General features: G+C 49.6%; 1 protein-coding gene across 3 annotated transcripts in view; it reads left to right on the forward strand.

The window, feature by feature from the left end:
* Positions 1–2772: 2772 nt before the first annotated feature.
* ARID3A (AT-rich interaction domain 3A) overlaps positions 2773–15205 on the forward strand; it is a 65910-nt gene continuing 53477 nt past the window's right edge. Inside the window, exon 1 of one of the 3 annotated variants that reach the window (XM_081846219.1) lies at positions 2773–3169. The gene's annotated coding sequence lies outside the window, so the exon portion shown is untranslated. Of the gene's footprint in view, positions 3170–10425; positions 10508–15205 lie in introns of those variants that run through there. The other 2 variants (XM_081846221.1, XM_081846220.1) reach the window with 2 other exon arrangements.

Below are 15205 nucleotides of genomic sequence, written 5' to 3' on the forward strand. Positions count from 1 at the left end.
GGAAACATCCTGGGAGCCAGTGTAGGTCTTTCAGGACCGGTGTTATATGGTCACGGACGACTCTGGGGTTGCGGCGCTCATCTGGCTTTCCTGGCCGAGGGAGCTGGCGTACAGCTTCCGGGTCATGTGGCCAGCAGGACTAAGCCGCTTCTGGCGAACCAGAGCAGCGCACGGAAACGCCGTTTACCTTACCGCCAGAGCGGTACCTATTGATCTACTTGCACTTTGACGTGCTTTCGAACTGCTAGGTTGGCAGGAGTTTTACCCTTTATACAAGATAAAAACACTATTATTATTATTATTATTATTATTATTAATTTCTTATTTATACCCCGCCCATCCAGCTGGGTTTCCCCCTCTATTAACTCTAATAGAGCATTAGAATTATGATCTGAAAGAGGGAAGATAAGTTGCAGCTAAGGATGGAAAAGAAAAAATAAATTCTAGGAAATGGGATGGGAAGCTGATAATACAAAAGGGGGAAAACTTACGTATTGGATTTTGATGTGGGATTTGTGGAACAACAACAACAACACAAAATACTTAATAAAAACAAGAGCCGAAACAAACCATTCCCTCCCCCTAACTAGGAATTCTCCAGGAAATCAAAGGACACAACTAATTCAGATCCATTCATTCCAATAGGTTTACTCTGAGTAAGATTTCCCTGCCTTGTCACTACAACTCCTTGCATTATAAAGTTTGGGTAATTTTTTTTAAAAAAGACATATTTTTTCTGAAATCCGGGGGGGGGGATTTTTTTGTTTTGTTTTAAAGAACCCAAATAATAATCTTTGTTTCCTTTGATCTTTTCCAGCCTATCCTATTCCTTTCCTTTGCAAAATTCACTTTTCCTCCCGTCTATTTTCACGATATAAAAACAAACGTAACTACTTAATCCAGTTCCAATTATGGGGTTGGTTGGTTAGTTAGGTATTAATGGAAATTTTGAAGATGCGGGAGGGGGCGGAAGTTGGGTGGAAAAAAAGGGATGCGGTTCCTTTAAATGAAGAGAGAGAGAGAGAGAGAGAGAGAGAGAGAGAGAGAGAGAGAGAGAGAGAGAGAGAGAGAGAGGCAGGCGGAACTGACTTTGCCAGGACTTCTAGGGAGTGTCTACAAAGAACCAAAAATGTCACATTTTTTCGTGGTCTCCCCCCACCACACTTTTATTTTGCACAAGGGAGAGAAAGGGGAACAGTTGGCAGTCTCAGAGAGCCAGATAATATGGGGCATCTATGGCTGTTTTTGGACTCCAATTTTTTTTTTTGGGGGGGGGCGGCAGTGTTGTCTAGTGGTTAGAGCACTGGACTGGGACTGAAGCTTTCGAATCCTTGCCCCTCCGCTGCTCCCTGCTCAGCCCTAAAACTCACCCACGGGGAAATTAAAACGACCACGTAGGCCGTCTGGAGGAAACATGGGACCATTGTCCTAATAATAATAATAATAATACTTTTTATTTATACCCCGCCCTCCCCAACCAAGGCCGGGCTCAGGGCGGCTAACAAGCAATAATAAAAACAAGTTGAATGAATACAACTATGGATGAATAATCACCCCTAACCATTGGCCCTGCTGGCTGCAAGCAGAGCAGGGACCCCAAAGTCACCCGCTGAGCTTCATAGCCCAGCGGGGGATTTGAACCGAGGTCCCAGTCTGGCAGTCTAACCACCAGGCCGCACTGCCTCTCCACCTTCCTGCTTAAAGCTGCCCTTAATTTGGGATCTATGTGAGCCTGGCTTTGCAATGCCGCTAGCCTCACCGCACATTTAAGGCGCCCTCAACCAACCTGGGAACTGTAGTTTAAGGGTGCTGGGAGCTGCTTCAGGGTGCTGAGGACTGTGGTTAAGGGTTCTGGAAACCAGAGCATGTCAAGAGAGCTGGGAACTGTAGATTGTTAAGGGCGCCGGGAACTGCAGTTCCGTCTGGGCTCTGGGAACTGTAGCTTAAGCGTTCCGAGAACTGTTGTTTGTTAAGGGCGCCGGGAACTGCAGTTCCATCAGGGCTCTGGGAATTGTAGCTTAAGCGTTCCGAGAACTGCTGTTTGTTAAGGGCGCCGGGAACTGCAGTTCCGTCAGGGCTCTGGGAACTGTAGCTTAAGCGTTCCGAGAACTGCTGTTTGTTAAGGGCGCCGGGAACTGCAGTTCCGTCAGGGCTCTGGGAACTGTAGCTTAAGTGTTCCGAGAACTGCTGTTTGTTAAGGGCGCCGGGAACTGCAGTTCCGTCAGGGCTCTGGGAACTGTAGCTTAAGCGTTCCGAGAACTGCTGTTTGTTAAGGGCGCCGGGAACTGCAGTTCTGTCAGGGCTCTGGGAATTGTAGTTTAAGTGCTCCAAAAACGGCAGTTTGTTAAGGGCGCCGGGAACTGCAGTTCTGTAAGGGCTCTGGGAACTGTAGTTTAAGAGCTCCAAAAACCGCAGTTTGTTAAGGGCGCCGGGAACTGTAGTTTCTCCAGGGCTCTGGAAGCCGCAGCGTGCCAAGGGAGCTGGGAAGTGTCGTTTGCTAAGGGTGTTGGGACCTTTAGCTCCCGGCCTGCGCGCGTTTGCTCTTTTTAAGCGCATTCCCGCCGCCCAAAAGCAGCTTCTCCGTGAGGACTAGAATCTTGTGCGCTGGAAATCAAATTGCAAAAACCCTTTTCTCTTGCGCACGCGCTCCTTCCGCGAGGAGCGGAATTGCGCGACGTCCCCTTGCGCCCCGAGACCCAACCCCTCTCCGGTGTCCGGGGCCCTGATTCAGAGGTTAGGAATTTGCATCTGATTGCTATTTTGTCATCCTATGATTTGTCTCTCCTGGGCTGCTGAGCACGCCTTAGGCACCCAGCGACCCAGAGGAGGAGGAGGAGGTGGTGGCAAAAGGAGCCAGCCAGCCGCCGCCGCCGCAGCCGCCATGGCCTCCTCGCTTGTAAAAGGAAACTTGCAGATGAGAGCCCGATAAAAGAGGCTGGCTGCGCTGAAATAAAACAAGAGAGGCGCAGCTTGCGCGGGCGCGCAGGGCAAGGGCAAACGGCGACGGATCAATAAGGACCGGACTCTTGGAAAGGTGGTTTTTTCCCTTCCCTTTTCTTGGATCACCTGCTTGGGCGGAGGGCGTGCGTAATTTTATTATTTTCGCCTTTGGAAGGAAAAGAGCGGGGGGGGGGGGAAATGAAGCTGCTCCAGCCGCCGCCTTTGCAGGGTAAGACACCCTATTTTCTTTTGCAACTTGCTAAATAAGAATTTGCGAATTGGGGTGTGTGTGTGTTTTCCTCTCCCCCTCCCAGCCCCCTCCTCCGCCTCCAAAGCTGGGGTTGTAGGGTGCCGTGCGTAAATACGCGCGGGCGCGTGTTTGGCGAAGTCGTGCCAACATTTATCTATTTATATTTTTTTCAAAAAAGCGATACTTTCTCGCAATGGGTTAGGATGTTTATTTACCCAAGTTAAAATGTTTCTTAGCTTGTTGGCTAATAACTTCCTAAACGAAGCCCCAAAATGTGCGCGTGGCTCTCTGGATAGATACATTTTTGCCAAGCTTAAGTTGCAAGCGCGCAGTGATCGCGGAGCTGAATCCTACACAAGAGTAGACCCGCCGAAGTTAGGCTTCTTACTAAAGTGGGGCTGCGCTCCAGGAGGTTCTGAGAAACGGGAGGCGAGCGTGCATTAAAAGATCGGCCAAGATCATGCGATATTTTCATTAATACTGTATTGGTTTGTATATATCTATATATTTTTTAAAAATTGAAAGTGTAGGTTTGCTTGGAAGGGACTTTGAGTGTGGGAGCTCTAAGGGAGTTACGCCCCCAAAATATTGTTCCTTAAGACTGTCCCTGTGGCTGGCTTTTTGGTTTTGTTTTTTAAGAAAAGCACATTTCACATCAAATTTATCTGATGTGATTAAGCTGGGGGAAGGGAGGCGACACACACACACTCCTAAACCTCTCCTGTCCACCCCACCCCCTTCTGGGCACAATTATTTTAGACAGCCCACCCCCTGTTTCCTTTCCTATGCAGAGTTTAGGCCCAATATGCTGCTATTACTATTATTAGCTTTGCAATGGCCATGGGGGATAATTTGCAGAAAATGTGCGGCTGACTATCTGTGTTTTTTAAAAGATCTATTTGCAAAAGGTTTTCATACGTGCAAATTATATATATATAATATGTACAGGTCTGTAACCTTCCTCTGTTAATGTTTTTTTTTTTAATAGTGGTCTCTCTCTCTCTCTCCACACACAAGCTATTTTAAACTCTTGGGTGAGGGGGAAATTAAATGTACATACTGGATTATTCTAAAGGCCTTCTTAGCTGATTCACACCCCCCTCTCTTTATTTTTAAAACAACAACACAAACCACCACAACCTTCTCAGCTTTAACCAACTCTTTATTTTCAAAACGGATCAGCCGCTCCCTCTCTTTTCTTCTCTGAAATGATCTTTATCTCCTAGAATATCCTAGAGTTGAAAAGTTTCCTCAAAGGACACCCAGCCCAAACTTGCGGAGGTTAGCACCGTGTGGGCACCCTCGTTTTTTTAAATAACAGAGAAGCGGGCAGATCCCAAAAGCAGTGGTTTTTTTTTTTTTTAATATGTAAAAAGTTGGGGCATTCTCCTGCGTGAGTCTCTGTTCTCAGGGGGGGCGACGACTCCTTGGAAGGAGGCGAGGAGCAGCTATGTCTTGAGCTGGGGGGGTCTGCTTGCCCTCAGGGCCAGAAGCCCATGTCCTTTGGCTCTGTGAATCATTCAGAGGGACGACAGGGAGCCTCCCCTTTGCGTTTGATTATCCTCACCTATTTCTTGGGGGTGAGGAGGTCCTTTGGCTCTGTGAATCACGCAGAGAGACAGCAGGGAACCTCTTCTTCCCGTTTAATTATACTTACCTATTTCTTGGGGGTGAGGAGGTCCTTTGGCTCTGTGAATCACGCAGAGAGACAGCAGGGAACCTCTCGTTCCCGTTTGATTATCACCTATTTCTTGGGTTGGGAAGTTTTTGGAGTTAAAAGTGTTTCAGCCAAGGAGTCAACTGGCCGTTGTTGTTGTGTGTGTGTGTGTGTGTGTTGGAGAGACTTAAACAATGATTCTGGCCCCTCTAAATGGGTTTCATACACCAACCGTGCAGGATAAAGCTATTAATGGTGACTTCTGTTCTCGCTCCTGTCCGGCGCAATAAATGCCTCTGAATGTCAGCTGCTAGGAATCGGTCACGGGGTTTTCACCATTTGAGAGCAAAATGCTGGAATTGGTGGTCCAACAGCTACACCATGGGTAGGCAGATTAAGGACCGGATCCGGCCCAATCGCCTTCTAAATCCGGCCCGCGGACGGTCCAGGAACCAGCGTGTTTTTACATGAGTAGAATGTTCCCTTTTATTTCAAATGCACCTCTGGGTTATTTGCGGGGCCTGCCTGGTGTTTTTACGTGAGTAGAATGTGTGCTTTTATTTCAAACATGCCTCTGGGTTATTTGTGGGGCATAGGAATTTGTTCACCTCCCCCAAATCTAGTCTGGCCCCCCATAAGGTCTGAGGGACAGTGGACCGGCCCGCTGCTGAAAAAGTTTGCTGACCCTTGAGCTAGACTCTTCCAATGTCCTTCTGAGGCAGGAAACTTTGAGATAATCCGGGGGTGCTGTGTGGCTCGCCACAGCATAGAATAAACAGAGTCCCCTGTTGCCATCTAGCAGATATCTCTGTGACCATGGGGAGTGCAGTCTCTTATGTACATATTAAAGGTAAAGGGACCCCTGATCATTAGGTCCAGTCGCGGCCGACTCTGGGGTTGTGGCGCTCATCTCGCTTTATTGGCCGAGGGAGCCGGCGTACAGCTTCTGGGTCATGTGGCCAGCAGGACTAAGCCGCTTCTGGCGAACCAGAGCAGTGCACGGAAATGCCGTTTACCTTCCCACCGGAGTGGTACCTATTTATCTATTTGCACTTTGTCGTGCTTTCGAACTGCTAGGTTGGCAGGAGCAGGGACCGAGCAATGGGAACTCACCCTGTCATTGCGGGGATTCGAACCGCTGACCTTCTGATCCTAGGCTCTGTGGTTTAACCCACAGCGCCACCCGCATCCCATCTACATATTAAGACAGATGAAATGCACATTTCAAAAAGTGGCGAATGGGATGTTTTTTCCAGGCTTCCCCCAACCCCAATTTTCCACTTCGTATTTCTCCATAGGGGCGACTCTTGAGTTGCTTGCTTTGCTGGCGAAGTTTAAAGGTGACCCTCAGACTAGTTGCAGAGCCCCACCTCTCCGGTCCTGGGTTTATTGGTCACGCAAAGGTGTGACGGAATGTCGAAACTGCCCCTCGGTGTGTGTTCTTTTCTTTATTTCCCCCACGGGGGAATCTCTGTTAGGCAATGATTTACAACGTTATTAGAGGTCCGGAGAAATATATTAAAAAGTCATCCGCAAGGTCGCGCAACACCCCCCCCCCCCAGCTCTGCAAATTCTCACATCGTCGCCCGTCTAATCCAACAATTGGACAGATGGACGTTTGCAGAGAAAAGACCTTGAAGTGTTGGCTAGAGACATTTGCATGTGGACCTGAGAATGGAAGCAAACTCCCTTCTCTGGGCCCGTTTCTTAAACCGGCTCGTGGCCGAAGCTAAAATTAAACAAACCGCTTGAGGGGACTTTCTGTGCGCCATTCGGCTCTCGAATGGTACACTTCCGTCCAAGCCAGGAAGTAAAATTTTCCTCCCTGGGTGCAATCGTCTCCTCTCAACTGACTCTTAAAGCTGAGCTTGTCCCTCAAGTCGGTGCAGAATTGGCAAGGGAGACCTGCCATTTTGACAGTGAAAATCGTTCCTCTGTCTGGAGAATGCACTCTGCGCATGGAAGCACATGGCTGCCTGTTTTATCTTAGGCAGGGAAACCAAAAGGCTTGTTTACAAAGCTATTGTACGGCCAACCTTACTGTATGCTTGTGAAACGCGGACCACTTATAAACGCCATCTCCAACTCCTTGAAAGATTCCATCAACGGTGTCTCCGAAAAATATATTACACGTCACTTGGGAAGACAGGCGAACTAATGCCAGTGTACTGGAAGAAGCAAAGATCACCAGTGTTAAAGCGATGATTCTTCAACATCAACTTCGTTGGACTGGTCATCTTGTGCGGATGTCTGATGATCGTCTTCCAAAGAAACTACTCTATTCCAAACTTAAAAATGGAAAGCGTAATGCTGGTGGTCAACAGAAGAGGTTTAAAGACTCTCTCAAGGCAAATCTAAAATCTAAAAAAACACCGACAACTGGGAAACACTGGCCTGCGAGCGCTCCAGTTGGAGAACAGCCTTTACCAAAGGTGTCATGGGCTTTGAAGACGCTCAAACTCAGGACGCAAGGGAGAAATGTGCTAAGAGGAAGGCACTGGAAGGACAGATCCTGAAGCTGAGGCTCCAAGACTTTGGCCACCTCAGGAGAAGAGAAGACCCTGGTGCTGGGAAAGATGGAGGGCACAAGGAGAAGGGGACGACGGAGGACGAGATGGGGGGACAGCGTTCTCAAAGCTGCAAACATGAGTCTGACCAAACTGCGGGAGGCGGTGGAAGACAGGAGTGCCTGGCGTGCTCTGGTCCAGGGGGTCACGAAGAGGCAGACACCACTAAACGACTAAACAACAACAACAACGGGATTTGCTCGGAAGATCTCATAAGCGATTTGTTTCGGAATCGGGCAGATGGGGAGAATCCTTGTGCCCGTTGAACCGATTTTTATTTAGCTTTAGTTGAAAGCTGGGAGAGAGATGGACTCTTGCAGACCACACTCTTCCCAGATGTCTTATAACTTTTCTCGCACCGTAGGGGCTTAACATCTGGACTCTGCTGGAAAAGCGGAAACGCCTGTAGGGTTTTTTTCTTTTTTTGAAAGCTAGCAAGGGGCTTCTGTGAGTTCCCCTTTGTCTGTTGGCTCTGCCTCCTACAAGATCATTTAAGAATTAATGTCTTTAGCACGCGGGGTGGTTTAGGAGAGAGATTTTCCTACTGAGCCAGCTCAGCCATTCTTTACATTCTCTCCTTCCCTTCCTCCTTCCTCTTTCTGAACTCAGCAGCTGGGGGGGGGGTTCCAGGTAGAGAGGATTCGAGGGGACCTATGGGCTGCAAAATCTGCAGATTTTCTGCAGCTGATCTCTTGCTCTTTTGGGGAGAAGACTCCAGAGGACATTGCAGTCTTCCGTGTGTGGGGGGGGTGGTCTTTTTTAATTTCTAAACCTGGGAACGAGCAGCCTCTTGGTTTCCTGGAGCCTGGGAGGGAAAATCACTCTGCACATGCTTCAGTGAACAACAGTGGTACCTCAGGTTACAGACGCTTCAGGTTACAGACTCCGCTAACCCAGAAATATTACCTGAACTTTGCTTCAGGATGAGAACAGAAATCGTGCTCTGGTGCCGCCGCGGCAGCAGGAGGTCCCATTAGCTAAAGTGGTGCTTCAGGTTAAGAACAGACCTCCGGAACAAATTAAGTACTTAAACCAAGGTACCATTGTATAGCTTAGGGCCCCACTCTCTTGGGCCCCCCCCCAAAAAAAAAATTAAAGGGGGGAAAAAACCCCCTGGATGTACATTTCCAAAATATAGGATAAAAAAACCAAATGAAATAAAACCTACATACAGCAACAGTGTTTTGTGTTGTGTCGGCTCCTCTTAGGTGCAAATGGCTTTAGATACCTATCAGGTCAGGCATAGGCAAACTCAGCCCTCCAGATGTTTTGGGACTACAACTCCTATCATCCCTGACCACTGGTCCTGTTAGCTAGGGATGATGGGAGTTGTAGTCCCAAAACATCTGGAGGGGGGAGTTTGCCTATGCCTGTATGAGGTCCATCAATGACCATATAGCATATATTCGACACAAAAAACAGCAGCAATTTGTTGTTGACAAAGGACAGCTGGACATATTCCTTTAATTTGGGCGGGGGTTAGGGTTAAAAGGGTAAAGGGACCCCTGACCATTAGGCCCAGTCGTGGCCGACTCTGGGGTTGCGGCGCTCATCTCGCTTTATTGGCCAAGGGAGCCGGCGTACAGCTTCCGGGTCATGTGGCCAGCAGGACTAAGCTGCTTCTGGCAAACATGGAGGGCGTCTTATACACGGAAAAATATGGTGAAGTAAAGGGACCCCTGACCATTAGGTCCAGTTGTGAACAACTCTGGGGTTGCAGCGCTCATCTCGCTTTATTGGCCAAGGGAGCCGGCATACAGCTTCCGGGTCATGTGGCCAGCAGGACGAAGCTGCTTCTGGCAAACATGGAGGGCTGTAGTTAATTACATAATTGGCTGGTTTCTAGGGCCGAGATGATGTAATCGAAGCAAAAGGCAGGGGTTATGCAGTAGTTCATTATTACTACATTGGTACCCCGGGTTAAGAACTTAATTCGTTCCGGAGGTCCGTTCTTAACCTGAAACTTTTCTTAAACTGAGGTACTACTTTAGCTAATGGGGCCTCCTGCTGCCGCCATGTGATTTCTGTTCTCAGCCTGAAGCAAAGTTCTTAACCCGAGGTACTATTTATGGGTTAGCAGAGTCTGTAACCTGAAGCGTCTGTAACCTGAAGCATCTGTAACCTGAGGTAAAGGTAAAGGGACCCCTGACCATTAGGTCCAGTCGTGGCTGACTCTGGGGTTGCGGCGCTCATCTCGCTTTACTGGCCGAGGGAGCCGGCGTACAGCTTCCGGGTCATGTGGCCAGCAGGACTAAGCCGCTTCTGGCGAACCAGAGCAGCACACGGAAACGCCGTTTACCTTCCTGCCGGAGCGGTATCTATTGATCTACTTGCACTTTGACATGCTTTCGAACTGCTAGGTTGGCAGGAGCAGGGACCGAGCAACGGGAGCTCACCCCGTCATTGCGGGGATTCGAACCGCCGACCTTCTGATCGGCAAGCCCTAGGTTCTGTGGTTTAACGCACAGCGCCACCCGTGTCCCGAGGTACCACTGTATTATCATCATCATCATCATTTACTATTTTTGGCACCCGTCCGTCTCAAGAGAAAATGGTGTTCGCCTCCGGGGGTGAAGCCAAGACGGCTGTGTGAGCAGCCCGAAAGTGATATCCCTGAAGCGCAAGCCTGGGCCGTGTGTCTGGGGGTCTTGGCCTTCCCAGACGACAACCCCCCTCCTCTCGGCCTCAAATATTTTATTTGCAAGCTGGCCCTGTTCGCAACTGCCGCAATTCTGCCTTGGGTTGGGTGGGATTGCCAGTAGCTGATATTTGGGAAGGTAGACTGCCTCTGATACTGGAAGTTTAGCCACTGGGAAGCGAGTCTTCCTGATCGCAGTTCCCAGCTGCTGGGTATTTTTCCAGAGGCGCCGATAACCTTCCCTGATACGAGTTAAGAAGGGCGGAAAGCTCGAAGCGCCTTCGCGAGGCTCCGTCAATGAAAGCTGTTGGCCGCGGTCAATGGAGAGGCGGGGCTGCTTCCGATTGGCTGCAGCGCCCTCTGACATCAGAAAGGTTCGTGGTCGCCTTCCGTGGCAGTTGTGCGAGAGAGGAGGAGGTGTGTGGCCATGTTTCTTGCGCGCGGGATCAAAACTGGTTCGTATCCATAGCCGATTTGCTTGGCAGAGTCTGCCCAATGCTTTTATCTGTTCTGAAAATTTACAGGCTGCATCTATATATCTCTATGTCTATGTATCTATATATCTATATATCTATATATATATATGGACCCCTGACCATTAGGTCCAGTCGTGGCACACTCTGGGGTTGCGGCGCTCATCTCGCTTTACTGGCCGAGGGAGCCGGCGTACAGCTTCCGGGTCATGTGGCCAGCAGGACTAAGCCGCTTCTGACGAACCAGAGCAGCGCACGGAAACGCCGTTTACCTTCCTGCCGGAGCGATACCTATTTATCTACTTACACTTTGATGTGCTTTCAAACTGCTAGGTTGACAGGAGCTGGGACCGAGCAACGGGAGCTCACCCCGTCATTGCGGGGATTCGAACCGCCGACCTTCTGATCGGCAAGTCCTAGGCTCTGTGGTTTAACCCACAGCGCCACCCGTGTCTATATATATATATAAACAGGTATCCTATGATGTGATACCCGTCGAAATGAAATGACCTTGGCTAATGGAGGTGCCCATTAAATTCAATGGGCCGTCCTCTGAGTAACTCTCTTATTATAGAGTGTGCCATAAGATGTGCTTTGTCAATGTGCTCAGAAATCGAGCGAGACGGGGCCGTCGTGTGTCTGGGAACGCTCAACCCTAGCTGAAAATAGGTATTTTTTCCCCAGGCCTGAGTGTCTTGCCTTCAGATTTGCAATTTGGGTTTTTAATCCTTTAAGAGCCCAGCTATCGATGGCCAGTGAGTGGCCACTGAGAAACAGATTCTTCCTTCCCCTTTTCATTTGCCGAATGCCCTTGTAAAACCCTGTGGCGGTCAGTTCCTGAATCTGTTTCACGAAGAGAGCGGCTGTCCTGGCGACATATTTTTTATCTCTCTGTGCCTCTAAGGACTCTCTTCCTCGTGTGAAAAGACCGTTTTGTTTTTGTTTTTGGCGGAAAGCCGGGTAAGGGGAGATCATGACATTCCTGTCAGCTTACAGATTTAAAAATAAGGGACCAGCAGCCTTGAAAATAAGGGATCAGCAGCCAAAATAAGGGATTTTCCAAGGGGCACAGGTATGTTTGACTTCTGAGCCCCTCCGAGCCAAAGGCAGAAAGCCCAGCCAGCAGCCAAACGAAGCCTCAAGCGGTGGTTCCCACAGCGCAGCAACCCGGCAAAGGGGACGCAGCAAGGAAAACCACCGTCCCCTCTCCGCTGGGAAGCGCTGAGCAAAGGCAAGTCCCCAGGCAAGGCGGCCGATTTGATCGGCACAAGGCATGCAAGCTCCACCCCCCAGTCGTTCTCAGACTCCTTATTGGGTGAGCAACGCAGCCAAGCAACACAGTTGGAGCCTCCCTCCTCCCTGGCCGGCAGGGAGGGAGGGAGGGAGAGAAGCTGCTTCCTTTTAAACCCGGGAAATTTAAGAGACATCATCAGTAAGGGACAGCAGCGGGACACGGCGCTGGGATAAGGGACTTTCCCGCCAAATAAGGGACAGTTGACAGCTATGGTCATGACCGAGGTGCCTGAAATGAACGGTGAATATATAAAGGCATTTTTTCTCCCTCTCTCCTAATCCCGGGATTCGGAGACGAAGCCGAGTGGTGGAAGGTCCAGGACAGGCAAAAAGAAGAGTGCGTCTTTCGAACTCGCCTCCGCGGGAGGCAGCGACTGGCCACCAACTTTGAAAGAGGGTCAGACGTATTCCTGGAGAGGAGAAAGGGCCATTGATAGCTACGCTCTGTCTCCGTTGCTGGAAACCTGAAGGGAGAAGGGTCTTGGGTTTGAATCCTGATTGCCGGTTTCCCATAATGGGCACTTTGATGGCAGGATCCTGGACTAAATTTGCCACTAGCCCCATCTTTGTTTTTTATGGGGCATGAAAATGGCAAGCAGTTGTTCTTGCTCATCGCGTCTGCATTTTTATCCCTGTACATTGTTATTGTTATTGTTATTATTATTATTCCTCCTCCTCCTTTTTCCCTGGCAGGGACCCAAGGCGGCTTGCAGATAAAATACCAGCAGCTGAAAACCTTTTTGGGGCGAACCATTTATTGAAGAAACAGTTGAACGTCAATAGAAATAAAGCAGTGGTACCTCGGTTTTCGAACGTTAATCCTTTCCAGAAGACCGTTCGACTTCCGAAACCTTCGAAAGCTGACGCATGCGTTTTCGGAAGCATTTACGTTGGGAAAACTCTGTGTGGCAGGTTTGGTTTCTGAAAAGCATTTGAAAACCAAAGCAGTTATTTCTGGGTTTTCGGCGTTTGGAAGCCGAAGCGTTCAGCTTCTGAGACGTTCGAAAACCGAGGTACCACAGTGGACGCTCGGGTTGCGAACATGATCCGTGCGGGATGCACGTTTGCAACCCGGAGCGGCACGTTTGCGCACACGCGGGTTGCGATTTAGCGTTTCTGCGCATGCGCGACCGCCGAAACCCGGAAGCAACCCGTTCTGGTACTCCTGGGTTTTGGCGGTCCGCAACCCGAAAAAACGAAGTGTCTGTAACTCGAGGTATGACTGTACCTATATAAAGGTAAAGGGACCCCTGACCATTAGGTCCAGTTATGGCTGACTCTGGGGTTGCGGCGCTCATCTCGCTTTACTGGCCGAGGGAGCCGGCGTACAGCTTCCGGGTCATGTGGCCAGCAGGACTTAGCCGCTTCTGGCGAACCAGAGCAGCGCACGGAAATGCCGTTTACCTTTACCAGAGCGGTACCTATTTATCTACTTGCACTGGTGTGCTTTTGAACTGCTAGGTTGGCAGGAGCAGGGACCAAGCAAGGGGAGCTCACCCCGTCATTGCGGGGATTCGAACCGCCGACCTTCTGATCGGCAAGTCCTAGGCTCTGTGGTTTAACCCACAGTGCCACCCGCGTCCCTTGTACCTATATAAGATATCTTTAAAAACACACACCCCCAAAACAAAAACATGAAAACATACATTGTCTTTCTTCTTCCTGGTGAGGAACATCATCTCAAAAAAAATGAGGTTTCAGGAGACTGTCCTTGAGACTGCCCTCTTTCCAAAGAGGAAACCGTCCAGGATATTTGAAAATATGGCCCCTTGGCTCGGTCGCCTATGGCGAGAAGCAACAGGTTTCCAGGAGCAGAATTATGTGTCTGTCTTTGGTTTGCCAGCTGCCCTCTGGGATAGATATTAGGAGAGAGTGCAGGTTAAAAAAAGCATTCCTTGAGATCCGGCGACTTGAATCTGGACTCACCAGCTGGACCAGTTGCTTAATGGCTGTCGACTCTTGAAACCTGTTTTACGCAGAAGCTGAGAAGCGACTGGCGTTTTATGACTGGCGTGGCTCCAGTTGTGACCACATGGAGATTTCGGGTTGCCGTTTTGGCGACCTGTCTGCCTTCTCCAGCTTCCCTAAGCAGCTCAGCCAGAAGAGATTATTCACTGCATTTTATATCCTGTGTGAGGGCCTGGAGGCGGTTGGAGGATGGATGGCGGCTAACAGATTGAGGCTGAATCCTGACAAGACAGAAGGACTGTTTTGGGGGGACAGGGGCGGGCAGGTGTGGAGGTCTCCCTGGTCCTGAATGGGGTGACTGTGCCCCCGAAGGACCAGGTGCGCAGCCTGGGAGTCATTTTGGACTCACAGCTGTCCATGGAGGCGCAGGTCCGTTCAGTGTCCAGGGCAGCTCCATCTGGTACGCAGGATGAGACCCTCCCTGCCTGTAGACTGTCTTGCCAGAGTGGTGCATGCTCTGGTTATCTCTCGCTTGAACTACTGCCATGCGCTCTATGTGGGGCTACCTTTGAAGGTGACCCGGAAACTACAATTAATCCAGAATGCGGCAGCTGGACTGGGGACTGGGAGCGGCTGCCAAGACCACATAACAGCGGTCCTGAAAGACCTACATTGGCTCCCGGGACATTTCTGAGCTCAGTTCAAAGTGTTGGTCCTGATCTTGAAAGCCCAAACGGCCTCGGTCCTGTATACCTGAAGGAGCGTCTCCACCCCCATCGTCCAGCCCGGACACTGGGGTCCATCTCCCGAGGGCCTTCTGGCAGTTCCCTCCCTGCGAGAAGCGACTTTACAGGGAACCAGGCAGAGGGCCTTCTTGGTGGTGGCGCCTGCCCTGTGGAACGCCCTCCCACCAGATGTCAAAGAGAAAAACAACTACCAGACTTTTAAAAAACATCTGAAGGCAGCCCTGTTTGGGGAAGCTTTTAATGTTTATTGTATTTTAATATTCTGTTGGAAGTCGCCCAGAATGGGTGGGGAAACTCAGCCAGATGGGCGGGGTATAAATAATAAATTATTAGTATTATTATTATTATATTTTCCCAACTTTTTCTGCGAGGAGCCCACGGTTCGCCCCACTTCCTTACTTAATCCCTACAACGGCCTGGCAAGGTAGGCCAAGCGAGCTTCAGGACTGAGCAGTATTCAAACCCTGATCTCCCAGGTCCTGGTCCGACATTCGAACAACCACTACACCCCCTTGTTTCCTAGAGTCCTTCTGCTATGGGGCAAGCTCTATAAATTGAGTAAGCGAATAAATATGGGGAACGCCCTTAGAGAAGGGTCTGAAATATTTCCCTTGAATTTGTTTCCTTCCGGATTGTTTTCATTGGGTGTTTTAATGCGTTGTAAAGCACTTTGAGATCCACCCACCCCTTGAATTATAAGGCTGTATAGAAATAATAATAATAATAATAATAA

Source organism: Podarcis erhardii (assembly GCF_964252035.2).
Source record: "Podarcis erhardii genome assembly, chromosome: 18".
NCBI lineage: Eukaryota > Metazoa > Chordata > Lepidosauria > Squamata > Lacertidae > Podarcis > Podarcis erhardii.